Below are 14,585 nucleotides of genomic sequence, written 5' to 3'. Positions count from 1 at the left end.
CTTCTCCATACTGGGAGGCTCACAGCAATGCTACCAGGATTGCAAGTCTCTGTGCTTCTGTCAGCCCTAAGGAAGCATGGCTGAAAAGACCAGACAGGGCATCTCTCAAGACCTCCTGGAATGGCCAGAAGCTAAGAGTCTCTCCTTCTTGCCAGTTTTATTTTACAGCATTTTAGTGCAGTTGTCTTCAGAACCCTTTAAGTGGTGTGTTTGTGGGGTTGGGGGGGAGGGGATCAATAGCAGGTGAGCCCATTAGAAAATCCAAGTGAAATTGTTTCCTTAGGTCTGATAAAACAGAAGGCAAGCTGTGATATCCAAAGTAAATTAGTACCATTCTATGTGGTACTTTCTGGTGAGCTGCAAATACAGAACAAAGAGGGTTTGATTCAAGTGCTGTCCCCAGTGAGATGGTGTGAAAGTCAATATTTAAGAACAGATGAGAGGAAACTGAGAAAGGAGGAAGCTGAGCAGTGCTCAAATCCTTTGTTGTGAGTAAGCTCCAAGACTGGGAACAACAGCCCAGGAGGAGGGGTGGCAATCAGAGGAGGGAGACCATCACCTTCAGTGCTTCATCTTCTTCTGTGCTGACCATGAGAGGCTTCTGAACTATAGCAAAGAAAACAGCATTGTTTTGGATGAATCATTGAGCATCCTGACATCTTGGGACCTTGGTTTCTTTATGTATAAAATGCAGCATCCCTGCCTTGTAGACCTCACTTCATACATAGTAGGAGTTACTATGTTAATATCCATGGACAGTTCTGATTCACAAGAAGCACCCTGTACCAAGAGTTATTTCTGCAACCGTTGTGTAATGTGAACCTCATGAATATGTATACTAGTAAATATAATCTGTATTTATAACCAGAAGTCAGATTTTGCTGTTTCCTTGATTATTCTGCATTAAACTTAGTAGATTTAGTTTTTCTGTTAATTCCATTCCAAATCCTGAAAGAGTAAATGTATTTTATGTATTTAAAACTTAGAAACATGTAAAACAACATGTATCATTTTTAAACATTGATACCAAAAGGCTTTTGTCTTATAAGTAATTGTGTAATGCTTCTTAAAACATCTGAAAGATTATAGAGTGAGAGCTTTGCCTATGGATAGATTCTGGGTCTATGCATGCCATTAGCTTTAAGTTTTGAAAATATTTATCTTTCGACACTAATGTTTTTATCGGTAATAACACCATTTCCATAATCCCAAAGGACTTAGTTTATTCTGCTGCCCTTCTGTTTCCACCATGAGCATGGCTCTGTGATGTGGTGTTTATACATCTGTATAGAAGTATGTTCTGTACTGGAAGCACCAGTTGCCACTACCAGGACGGCCAGCTTCCACAAGCCTCAAAAGACCGAAAGCCATGACCTCACCTTCCTTATCTTGCACCTGGATCACTGTGATAGCAACATTCTTTGCTACTTCAGTTTAGAGATTACCCACATCCTCTGTGTGACCATTATCCAATTTATCATTATTTGATGTCCCTCCTTACCTCAACTGGAATGTCTTCAGTAGAAATTATAGAAGGTCCACTGAACCTGAGGCCCTGCATCCCTGATCTGTCCACTCAGTAGTTTGGACTCATTGGCTCCAACTCTGCTACTTTGCTGTCAGTCTCCCTTACTGAACCATGACGTATTTGGAATGGAATCCAGGTCTGTTCTGAAGTCTCTTTTTCCTTATTGCAGTGGCTCCTGAATAAAACCTGTGTTTCCTGAGAAAGAGAGGGTGGGGGAGGAAAGGGAGGAGAGGGGGAGAGAGAGAGAGAGAGAGAGAGAGAGAGAGAGAGAGAGAGAGAGAGAGAGAGAGAGAGAGAATGAACAAGCACTAATTTGCAGATAGACATACCCTGAGAGAAAACCAGCTGAATTCCAGGGCACTCAGATTTCAAGCACTCTTCCCTCAGGAACCCGCTGTCTGTTTTGCCTGAGAAAGAAGAGATCATTTGCTGGTCCCATGCTTATTGGATTAGTGGTGAGGAGGGGCTTCCTCCAGAATGCTTCTTGTTGGTGCTCACTTCTACAATGCTGTTTCTCATGGAAGCTGAGGCTGTGGATTTGTGCTGTACTTCAGGGAGCAGGAATGTGGGGAAACAGATGAAGTTCTGAGAGAATGTGTGTCATTAATGTGAGCATGGCCATGTCAAGAATCTGAATGCCTCCTGAGAATAGCAAAGCCATCACCAGGTCTGGCTCAGGGAAATAGCAAAGCCTTTCCCTCCCCTTGTGCAGATGCCAACAGTATGTGCAGAACATTTCTACCACAACTTCACCTCCCAGATGTATACAGCTGAGATTGCCCCACAATAAAGAGCCCTAGAGAGATCAACTAACACTGCCTCCTCATCCAGCTGTATACAATAGACCCGCCTCCTCATCAAACTGTATACAATTGGCCCGCCTCTTCATTCAGCTGTATACAACAGACCTGCCTTCTTGTTCAACTGTTTCAGTAATTCCAACTCCTTGATTTGGGTGTATAAAATAAATGCATTGAGTTTACAAACTGTGTTTTTGCATCTCCATCAGTGTGGGCCCACAGGACCCCATCTGTTCTTTACCTGTGTCTGTGTATCTGTTCTTTTTCCTCCATTCCCTTGTTACCTAAATCAGCCAAGGATTTGCAGCAACATCAGTTAACATGTCCCAAGTTATTTGTGGGTTGCAAACTCCAAAAATCCCCTTTTGAACCGTAGAAGAAGTATTTGAACCACCTCTGTTTTGTGGCTATACTCCAGATGTTGGTTTGGTACAGCCTATGAAACATGGTTCCCCTTTGTGAGCCTGAAACACAAAGTAACAATCATGATAATTTACAAGTCTACTCAACCATATTGTGCCAGTTCCACTTCTAGATTCTCATTTCAATCTTGCCTACAGACATTATTCTTATATATTCCTTTAAACATTATAAATTAGCATTGTTCATGAAACTTCTGTGAAGCTGGAGCAATGATCTCCTTTGGAAACCAAGAACAATCACACTGTAACTTCCGTTCCTTCTGCCCACTGGCTCAAACTGACTGGCCAGTCGATGGTGGGCATCCACGGCGCACAAGCATTCCTGTACTTCATTCTCAACCCACTTGCTATAACAAAATTTTTAAACTGGATAGTTAATTTTGTTTTGCTTTGTTTTATTTCAATGAGACCGTGTCTCCTGTAGCCAAGGCTGGCCTTTATCTCATTATGCAGCCAAGGCTATCCTTTAGCTTCTGGACCTCCTGCCTCTACCTCTCAAGTGCTGGGATTCCAGGCATGTGCCCGCCTCCCTGGTTTATCTACTTAGTTTATAAACTGAGAAATTAATTTAAAGTTTATTTATTGTAGCTCTAGGGGCTGAAAAGTCCAAGATAAATGGACAAGCAGATGTATCTCTTGATGTCTCTGCTTCATAACTTTGTCCTCACACAACAGAGGAGACACAGTCTGTTCACCTCCTGTGTGTGCAGAAAGCCTGTCTGATGGTGGAGACTCCAGTTTCTTCATCTTCTTGTGAATGCAGAAAGCCTGTCTGATGGTGGAGTATCCTGATCTACTCGCCTACAGCACCCACATCTTCAGACCACACACAGCTAGGGACAATAGTTGGTAGGGGAGATGCAGACATTTAGACTCCAGCAGATGGCAGGTATCACTCTGTCATCATGATGAATAAATTGCCTGTTGTGACAAGGCCTAACTTGAAAGTTACTTGTTTATCATTACCAAGTGTTTTTTTTAGAAATTTCTTTAAATGTAGTTTATCTTCTCTTTGAACCCTTATAGTCTTGTTGGAATTGCTATACTGTATGGCACATTAATGGCAACAGCTCTTCTCACTTCTCCATTCAAACGTTCCCAGCTTAGTTGGTTCTGTCCTCTATCTGACACTCTGCCAGTTATATATACTTACCTCCATTTATGTCCCCAGCAATCTGGCAAGGCAAGTCACAGTCACCATTCCTTTACCATTACAGAAGGCAGGACCTAGGCTCCTTTTTTAGGATCGTGTATGCAGGATACAGCAGAGTCAGGGTTAAGGCAAGACCTTACCGACTTGTAGCTCATACTTTCAGTCAAGACTTGAACTTGACTACAAATAAGTGAGCAGGACCCATATCACAGATGCAAGTCTTCTACTGTACGGAAACAAGGACAGCTTCACAAAGGGTACATGAACTCTAAGGAAATGGGTGGGTGAAGAAGGACAGATGGCCAGAGCACACTTAAGAAAGTAGCCAGACTGCATTTATACATAAGTACGTTGTCCTCCGTAACTCTGCCTTCTTTCAGAGTGCTTTGGTCATGATATGTCACCTTTTTTCATGTGCATTGTCCCTCTTTCCTTGATAAGCTGTCCAGTGGACTGCATAATGGTGATGCTCAATTGGGAAAATAAGAGTAACCCCACTAGCTGAAAAGACGTTTATGTCAGTTCCAAGCAGGACAGCTTAGGCATGCCTGTGATATTTCAAGAAATGAAAACGTTCTGTGTAATTTCTTAAATGGAACACACACATACAGATCTCTGGTTTCCACCTCAGAAGTCACTGCCCCTCCAATGCAGACAGACGGGTAGACAGTTCCACGGTGGCACTTCCAACTTACATCATTGAGATGGTGACTTGTTGCCCAAGTGCTGTATCTTAACACTACTTTCACTTTAAGTACATGCCTCTGGGATCCTTGAAATTCCCAGGGTGAGAAGAAAAGGATGGCTATAATGGTTTCACCTAGAACCTAGAGAACAGTTATTCGGACTCAGAAGTCCGAATCCACTGAGACCCAGCTCTCCCTCATAGCCAGCACCTAAGGTGAGGCTTTGTCTGGTAGTGCTATGGAGTGCCCCAGGAGGTGTCAGTTTCAGAGATAGTCAAGGTGAAGAAGGTTGGGGACGGAGCACACATGTCTTTCTTTCCTCTAGATGTGCTGTGTATTCGGACATTTGGATATTTGAGCAGGGCTGTGGGGTGAACAGTGGGTGTCTTGATAGGTCAGTGAAGCTTTCTTGGCTTCTAGGGCAGGTCACAGACAAGAAATTTAGATGATTCAGTTGATGTCACGTTCATACAGAAAAGCCAGTCCTGCAATAGGAAAGTGACAGGAGGCTTAATGAGACCAGGATGAGGGGAGTCAGAGGGGTTCAATGATCTCCTTTGTCCATAAGTAAACCAGGGCTGCATCTGAAATGCTCATTGATACAGTAGCATAAGAACGCCTTTGATGTGGGTCCAGAAGCCTGGCAGAGTTCATCAAAGAGGGGGAATGCACTTGAGTGTTAGTGAACATTTACTTCCCAGACTCTAATGTACCCATCTGAAAATACTTTACTCACAAATGTTTGTAAATATTTGTGTATTGTAAATCATTTGTGAATTAATCTGCATATATACAAAACCTATAGTCATGTTTTGACTCATCTGGGGTTGGTTTTATACTTGAGTTGCTGGGTGAATATGATAGGAAGCAGAAATGCTTACCAAATGTAAGATCTTTGTTCCGAGCTTGCTTTGAAGTTAAGCTTGTATCAATAGGACAGAGCTGTACATTCTGGGAGTCATTGCTCCTTTCTGTCCAGGGCTTCCCAGTCTGGAGTAAATACATCCTAGTCTGTCCTTTGTCTTGCTTTCTGACCTAGAGTCCCATCCACACAGCTCTCTGACACATGCCTCTGAGTAATACTTCGTGCATTTTACCTCATCCTGCCGCACTCTACTCCATGGCTCCTTCCTCAGCAGCTGTGGTGCTACAGCCTCGCAAACTAGTGCTGGACCTGCCTGTGGCTGCTCTTCTGGGTGAGAGTCCCTCTTGCTTGGACACCAAGCCTCTTCTTTCTAGGCTTATTCTGTCATTGTACTGAGCTGTGCCCTCATAAGCTTTCTGTGTGGTCTATTCTTGAATCTTTCTGTCAGCAAGACTCTTTATTCTATCCTCACATTTGAAGGATTGTCTGAGCACAAAACTATAACTTAATCATCATCTTCCATTTAAAAATTATTTCTCACAATTCTGAAGACACAAATGCTGATTTTAAAATAACAGAGCTGTCTCAATTCCTCTGTGTCCAGGGTGGAGATGTTTTTCTCCTGAAATTAAGGTTTTGCCCCTGATATTCTGAAGTTGTAAAGTGGCCTGCCTCACTCTGAGCTTTTTGATAATCTGGCTGTACATTCACAGGCATTTCTAGGTTCCCAGTAGTTGCTCTAGGTCAGTATTCTTTCTTCCCAACAGTTTTCTTCCTTGAGTATTGGACCAGCTAGATGGCCTTCCTCCGTATATTCTGACTTCAGTTATGTTATCCCAAGAAACACTCTTCTTTTTCTTCAAACGTTATTTTGAGTCCTTTTATTTGAAGGGTATATTTAATTTCTAAAGTCATTTTTTTACTTTTTATGTTTTTAAGATCATTTGGTTTTATTTTGGGCCTTCAGTAGCTCCACTGATTTCTCTGGAAAATTTTCTAGGTCTTTTGAAGTTATCTTCAAATGTCCTTTGAATATCTTATCTTCTATAGGCCTCTTTGCTTCTGTGTGATTATCTGGGCTCTGGCTTTCATGTCAGAGGCTCAGATCAGCTGTCCCTTAGCACTTTAAAGAGGTTCCTAAGAATCGAATCAGTCAGGAATCTTGGTGCATGGAGGTGGACGCTATTGATGGTCATATGTATGTACCAAATGAGACCATATGCTGAGCCAGCTTTCTCTACATTGGTATTCCTAACTTCAGCAGGTATCCCTCTAAAACTATCTTCCTAGGATGGGACAGTTTCCTCAGAGGACAAAAAATTCTTCCTGTTGTGTCTGATGTTCTTCTCTTGGCCTTAGGCATACTCAGCAATGAACAAACACAGTCCCACAGCTGTGTCAATGCCCTTGGCCTACTGCCTTCAGTGTATTCCTTCACCCAGAATCCCTCAGTGCTGTAGGAAAGGCTTCACTCACAGCTGTGGTAGGATGGGTTCTGGGGCCCACCATGGCTGCTTTTGGAGCTTCACAGGCTACATGTTCTCTGCTTTGTTTCTGGCCTTTCTGTTCCTTTCTTGCTTCCAAGACCTGCATTTTTGGGACATGGTGCCAAGCAAATGTTCTCACTTTTCACCATGACCTCCTTCAGACACCTAACCTGTATTTTGTTAGGTTAGTTCTAGCACACTCACCTATTGTGATAATATTGATTGCCAAATTTACAAGATCTAGAATGATCTAGAAAACAAACCTCTGGTCCTGTCTGTGGGGTAGTTTCTGAGTTGGCAGCACCCTTTGGTTCTGTTGACTCCATGGCTTGTGTCCTTGGGATCTGTTGACTCTATGGCTTGTGTCTTTGGGGTCTGTGTCACTGGGGTCCGTTGATTCCATGGTTTGTGTCACTGGGGTCTGCAAATTCCATGGGTTGTGTCACTGAGGTCCATTGACTCCATGGCTTGTGTCCTTGGGGTCTGTTGATTCTGTGGTTTGTGTCACTGGGGTCTGGAGATTGAGAGAGGAGTGTGGGAGACAGTGTTCATCTGTTTCCTGAGTGCAGTGTGACCAGCTCTGGTGGTCGTGCTTGCTGAGGTGCCTTTCTCAAACTGTGAGCCAAAGTGACCACTTCTCTTCTTCCCTTAGGTCACTTCAGTCAGAGGTTTTGTCACAGCAACAGGACAGATGGCTAAAACACCTCTTTGTATCTCCCTTGCTCTTTCTGCAGCTCTTATTATTAACTTCTCATTTTAAGGGATTAGAGACTGGAATGATAAACCACAAAAGCCATGCTGTCATTTTTGAACCAAAAGGAACATTTGTATCATTATAGAAAATACTTTTTATGTATGTTATTCAAGTAATGACAGGCAAATTCCTTAACTGTATTCTGTGTACAGCCTTCAGTGCCCATTGTGCAGAAGATGCTGAATTCTGTCTCAAGCGAGCATGATCTGCTAACTGCTTTATATACAGAAAGTAATCAGGAATCATTCGACTTATCACAGCTTCTGCTTTATAAATAGGAACTGAGAACAAATTTGTCAGTTGTGCCAGACTTATTCTCGTAGCTGTTGTGATTGTAGGTTCTGAAATACAGTTCTCACCCCGCAGAATCGCTTCAGAAGACAGAATGAAAGCAGAAAGTTAATTAAGAGTGTTTGTGACATGGGGCTCAGTTTTGTTCTATTTATGAGGGAAACGTGTTTCTTATTCTAGAAAGAGGAGGCTGAGATGTGTGAAGGGAGCTTCTCTGCTTCTGCACCTGCCTGTCTTTAGGTCACTTCCTTTTCATCTATTTTCATTTGTATTTTGGGGAAGAGTCTGGTTATTTTTGTCAAACTAGTGGAGGAACAAGGGGAAAAACCAGGTTGGTCTTATTGTTCATTCAGTTGTTGGGCTGGGCCCTTATTCTCCCAATGAGATACTGTGTATGTTGGCCAAACCCTTACGCCCGATTCTTTGGGGACTTAGTCATCCTGCAGTAAGCTATGATGGTCAGCATGGATCTCTCAAGGCCCTGGTTTGTCTGAGTTTATGAGACTGCCATAGGTCATGGTTATGATGAGTTCTGGCTTCCACTCTCAGCCTGTGTGCACTCTTTACCAGAAATACTTTAGTCTCAAAGACAAACAGATAAAATAGGCCACTAAGATATGATTCATGCTGCATTGTATATGTATTTTTCAGTGCACATTTTCATTAGCTTTATTAATAGTCCTTAAATCCAACATTCTAGTCCATATAGTAAGATATACTCTAAACCTACAGAGAGAATTAGGGGTGGGAGATATAAGAAATAATAGAATTCTTTTGTTATTTTTAACAACAAAAAAATGCTTGTCATTGTTACTAGAACAGACCTTTATGTGTAAATGGAGCATTAACTATCAGGGTATTCTTTACTTTTGCATCTATTTCTATTAAAATGATAACTTAATAAAAATATAAGACCTAGTGAGTGTTATCCCGGCAGTTAGGAAACAGAGGCAGGAGGATTACAAGCTTGAAACCAGTCTGGGTTGCTGAGGCAGTCCTGGGCAAGGCTAGGCTAGATAGTGAGGCCCTGTCTCAAAAAGTCAAAGTATTACATAAATAAATACATAATTAAATAAATATTAGGGCACAGAACAAATGAAGAAAGTTAGAAATATTAAGTATGCTGTCACTGACTCTTATTCTACATTGGTTAGAAAAATACTGGGAAATTTAATCAGAAAAGTGATTTGGTCTTCTAGGTTTGATAGATAAGAGATCTGTTCTGGGCAATTTCCTATTTCTTTGATTTGTTTAACCTCTTATCAACACATTCTTAAATAGCAAGTGAGGAAGTCTGCAATGAGAACTGCCTGCAACTTGGGACTGCTTTGGTAACATGGAATCATCTATATGAAAATACTTGTTGGGAACAGAAACATTGAAAGAACACAGTGAATCTCATGCTACACTGAAATGTGTTTTTGAACAGCAAATGTTCAGATCCCTTATTCCAAAGCCCACCTTGTCATATACTCCACCTTGAGGTGAGGCATAAGCAGTTACATGGCAGTACCTTTGCCTTCAGTACTAGATCGAAATGCATTTCTCCCCATGCCAAATCCTGATTCATAGTAACAGGAAATGATTTCCCACAAACAACAACAACAAAGTTTCATTTTAGAGCTTTGGAGTGATTTAATAATCACAGTTCCATCTTCCTGATTTGGGCGTTTTATCCATTTTCTTCATTCCTATGTGGATCACATTTTCTGTGTCATTCAATCTGACTCCTGGATCCCCTCTTTTTTGGTTTTTAGTTTTCCGATTGACTGTATAAAATTAGCTTCTCTGAGTTAATTTCTGTGTGAGATGTCAACAGTCGTTCATGTTTTGACCTATAGAATCCAGTTACTCCAGCACTGTTTGTTGAACAGTCTGTTCCTCCAATGTATTCTCTTTGCACTTTTGACACGAGTGAGTGGGTTGTACTGGCGTGGGGCTGTTTCTGTGTTCTTTACACTATTCTAGTGATCTGTGTATCTGTCCTTCCACTGTCCCATACAGTGTGGATGTCTCTGTCTATGCAGGAAGTTGTAAAATCAAGTTTAATTGTTTTAAAATAGCATCCAAATGAGCTTCATTGTGCTATCTTCATACATCATTGCACTTTGTGTTTACCTCCCAGTACCTGCCCTTGTCACCCTCTCCTTCACTGGTTTCCTTCCTCCCTGCAAATAACTTCCTTCCTACTTCTAAGTTGAGGTAAATTGGTAGGTAGGTAGGTAGGTAGATATGGTTATATAGATGTGTTGCTGGGTAGATGTCTCAGTCAGTAAAGTGTTGGCATGCAAGCATGGAAACTACATTTTTCTGTATGGCTAACTAAAACTCAAGTGTGTATGTACCCCATGTTTTCTTTATCCATTCATCTGCTGGTGGGAATCTAAACTGGTTCCATGTTATTAGCCTGCTTTTCTTATAATAGCTTATTCTGCGCTGTTGAGCTTGTCGGAAAAGATTGTATACATAGAAAACTTGGAGAAAAACTACAAAACTTTATATATAAGTCCCTACAGCTTGCAAGTAGTTCAGCAAGTGCAGGAAGGTGGACATTAAGAGTATAATTGCATTCATAATGTTTTAAAACATAAACTCCCTAAATGTCAATATAAGGAGATATGTAAAACATAATGAGAAAGCAAAAAACACTGAGAGAAAAATCACATTAGGGGCTGGAAGGCAGCATAGCATACATAAGCATTATCTTTAAACAGATTAACAAATTTAATGTACTACCTCCCAAGCTTCTAGGAAGATTCACTTATAAATAATGGATTTCATTTTGGTGTGTTTCACCTTAAAAGAAAAACTTAATTGTACTTGTTGTTTTGCTTTGTTTTATTCTTTTGCAACTGTTGGGTTGACCAGTGAAGTAGTTTTCCCACAAGGTTCTTTGACTTTCTTTCCATTAAAAATAACTTCTCTGCTGGTGTGTCAGGTTATATGCTGAGTGCTTCCAGCCTGTCTGTCACCTCCCCAGCTACCTTAGAAGAAAGTGCTCCTGTTTTCTGTGGCAGCTGGCAAATGCAGACACCCAGAGAATTTCTTAGTTCAAGGTCACAGAGAGAAGATAAGAAACAGGATTCAGATATGGACAATGAAGGCTACTACCTTCTGTGGTTCATTGTTCCATGACCTTGCAGTTTCTAGAGGATACTGAAGCCCAGATTTGGTCAGTGGAGGCCAATGTCTGCTGTGATTAATTGTTCCATGACCTTCCATGGCCACTAGAGGATGCCGGGCCTAGACATGGTTAGTGAAGGCCAACATCTGTTGTGGTTCATTGTACCATGACCTTCCACATATCACTAGAGGATACTGGGGCCCAGACATGGTCAGTGAACGCCAACATCTGCTGTGATTCATTGTTCTATGACCTTCTGCAGTCACTTGAGAATAATGGGGCCCAGGCATGGTTTGTTAAGGCCAACATCTGCTGTGATTCATTGTGCCATGACCTTCTACACATCACTAGAGGACACTAGGACCAGTCTTACTTTTACGTGAGTTATTCACCCAGAGAAAGCTAGTCTCTGAAAAAAGAAATCATTGCAATCTGTATATCCCTTCATTCCATAGAGCCCTGCTAGATACTGTTTGAGAGCTAAACCAAGGATGTCAAATGGTCCTATCATAAAGGAACATTTGATAAATGCTTTTCAGGGAAGAAAATCACATACACACACATACACATACACACACACACACACACACACACTATTTTTTTAAGAGTTTTGCCAGAAAGAGCCCTTCCCATCAGTTAGAGAGGAATGACTAGAGAAGTGTCTGTCTTTTTCCCTGTGTGTGAAGAGACAGACTTTAGAATGACTTTCTTAGCTGTGAAGTAGGTCACTTTGTGCTGTCTGTCATACTACTTGAAAAAGCTGCCATGGAAAAATAAGAAACTGTGTATTGACAGTTCTTTGTCCTCAGACTGGAAATATTCTTACTGAGAAACTTTCTGAACCAAGCAGTAATATCTTTAGATATTGTTCTTTTCTTTGTCTCACTGGGATAAATTTCATTTGGTGGCTGGTGGTGGAGTAATTGACTCTATAGTTATGCCAGCTTCATTTACTAAAATGTTTCTCCAGATGTAAACACAGGAAGACTCAGCCTCCTTGCTTTTTATACATAACACTCAAGAGTAATGCAGAGTGCCTTAGTAAGTCACACGGATAAATGTATAAAAACTACCACCTATCTTCAAAGATTCTACACAGAAAGGAAAACTCCAATGCCTTCCCACTAGTAGTCAATAAAGAAAGAAGACTTTCACAGAGGAGTCTGATCCTCAGAGCTAATGGAGGGAAACTGTGCTACCCAGAGCATTCCCTTGGAGATGAGGATGTACTACCCAGTTCTGAGCCTGAGGCCTCCTGCATCAGTGCACTAGGTCCTGACTGGAGGTATTAATGGCTTCGTTTCTGGCCTGCAGTTGTTGGCTAAATGTTTCTTAATGCATTGTGGATAGTATGAGCTCCATTGTAAGCTGACATGTTACAGGTAAATATAACACATCATTTTAACACTGTCAAGTATGAGAACATCAGCTCCTAACATTATCAGAGGCTGTCAGAGACCTCCAGATTGCAGCCACCTACTTTATCTCCTAGCAGAGATCTGACATATTTAAGCACAGCACAATTTGGTGAAAATTTTTCTGGTGCTAAACTCAGTCTCCACTAAAGTTTAAGATGTGACTACATTGAAATGCTTAATAAAGTACATGTGATATCTTCCATAAAGATGTGTTCTATAGATTGACCACATGGGATATCTTCCATAAAGATGGGTCTATAGATTGACCACATGTGACCCCTTCCATAAAGATGAGTTCTATAGATTGATCACATGTGACCCCTTCCATAAAGATGAGTTCTATAGATTGACTAGATGTGACACCTTCCATGAAGATGGGTTCTTGGGTTCTATAGATTGACTACATGTGACACCTTCCATAAAGATGGGTTCTATAGATTAACTACATGTGGTACCTTCCATAAAGATGAATTCTATAGATTGATGAGCTCATGATAAGGATCTGGGAGAGGATCTGATCTGGTATGGTCTCAGCCACACATATAGCACAAAGTTCACCAGGCTATTAATCGTGTCCTCTCCAAGCCTTCTGTGGAAGAAAGCTGTCTGTTCTCCCCTCTCTTTGGATGGACAACCCTATGTGTCTATCATCCCTGGTTTCTGCAGTGCTTATCTGTGACCTCAAGAACCTCTGTGTGTCCCACAGCAACAGAAGCCAGTATGTGTTCACCCACACCATCCTCCTTTGAGAGTAAGGAGCCTAAAGTATGAACTGATGATTACTCAGGGTCACATGGCAATCAGTGGGAAAGCCCAAATCAGAGCCTCCATATCTTCACTATGTCTCCTTATGGACACAGGCCACACTGCTGTGAGAATCCAGCCAGGAACTCTTACCTTGTCAAATTTTAATTGTGCACTCTGCTCCCTAAAATGTGTAAGGATGCCCCACGATGCCATGGCACAAGGGGTAACATCTGTCCCTTTCATGTGAGTGTCTCTAGCACCTGCCACAGTGCCAGGGGTCACACAGCTGAGTCTCTGAGTGTTCAGCTCCTTTTGCATAGGATTTCAGATTCCCCAATGGTAAACTCTAAATCTGCAAAAGTAATCTCCCCCTCCCCTGTTCTGTAGGTAGAATTTTCATTCAGATCATTTGCTTTTGGCAGAAGACTTAGAGCAGATGGAGAACTAAAGCTTCCAAAGCCTAGTAGGCTCTGCCTCTGTAGTTCACAGTCTACACTAAGTAACTGTTGACTTGCCTGCCTCTAAGAACCTTCCTACAACTTTTCATTCAGCCTGTAACCTTTGCACATACTCCTTCTCTGTGCCACTTCAATGCTCTGAGGGATGGCACACACCTACACTGCTCTTTCTGTGAATTCCTTCAGAACAGAATCCCTGGTGTCAACAGACAGTTAACGTCCTCGTCCATTTTATGATGCCTGTAACTCACTGGCCCTCTGTTTCAATTTGCAGTTGATTTTTTTTTTATTCCCCCACCTTCAGTGTTCAGGTCTCTCCTGCAGCCTGTGTGCTCCTTTCTACTGCATCATTCCCATCAGCACATAATAACTCACGTCTGCCATCTTGAAATAAATACCCTCTTCTGGCTCTGCTTACCTACCTCTAGCTCTTCCTTTATCTCCAAACTCAAGAAACAAGCCTCCTCAGTTACTTGTTTCTTTATCACGTCTCTTCCTGTGGGCATTAACAGCACTTCCCACCATGTCAAACCTCTGCTCTTCTTTCTTGATTCAACATCCATTCCTATCATGCCACATACAATATTTATTTGCACCATACATGTAAGCTCCATATGTCATTCATTTTCCCCCTGCCTGCCATGTAGCAGAGGGTCAGTCAATATTTTCTGAATCAACAGCCCATTCCTAGTGTTTTCTTGCCTTCTAGTTCCTCTGTTTGTGTATCTTAACTAATGTGACAGCACATGGTCTGTGCCACCCCTGGCTCCTCATGGAACAGCCTTGGGAAGATGGACTCCTTAGAATGCTCTGATTTTATCTGTCAGGTCCTGATTCTGTTATTGTTTCCTT

General features: G+C 41.7%; 1 protein-coding gene across 7 annotated transcripts in view; it reads left to right on the top strand.

The window, feature by feature from the left end:
- The window catches only part of Fam110b (family with sequence similarity 110 member B), a 211,383-nt gene that overhangs the window by 96,866 nt on the left and 99,932 nt on the right, over window positions 1-14,585 (top strand). The window contains exon 1 of one of the 7 annotated variants that reach the window (XM_027398906.2): window positions 5,668-5,785. The exons of the other annotated variants lie outside the window; for them this stretch is intronic. The gene's annotated coding sequence lies outside the window, so the exon portion shown is untranslated. Of the gene's footprint in view, window positions 1-5,667; window positions 5,786-14,585 lie in introns of those variants that run through there. 7 annotated transcript variants of the gene reach the window in all.

Source organism: Cricetulus griseus, chromosome 2 (assembly GCF_003668045.3).
Source record: "Cricetulus griseus strain 17A/GY chromosome 2, alternate assembly CriGri-PICRH-1.0, whole genome shotgun sequence".
NCBI lineage: Eukaryota > Metazoa > Chordata > Mammalia > Rodentia > Cricetidae > Cricetulus > Cricetulus griseus.
Note: the sequence above shows the minus strand (reverse complement) of the source record. Positions and strands in the feature narration are given on the sequence as shown.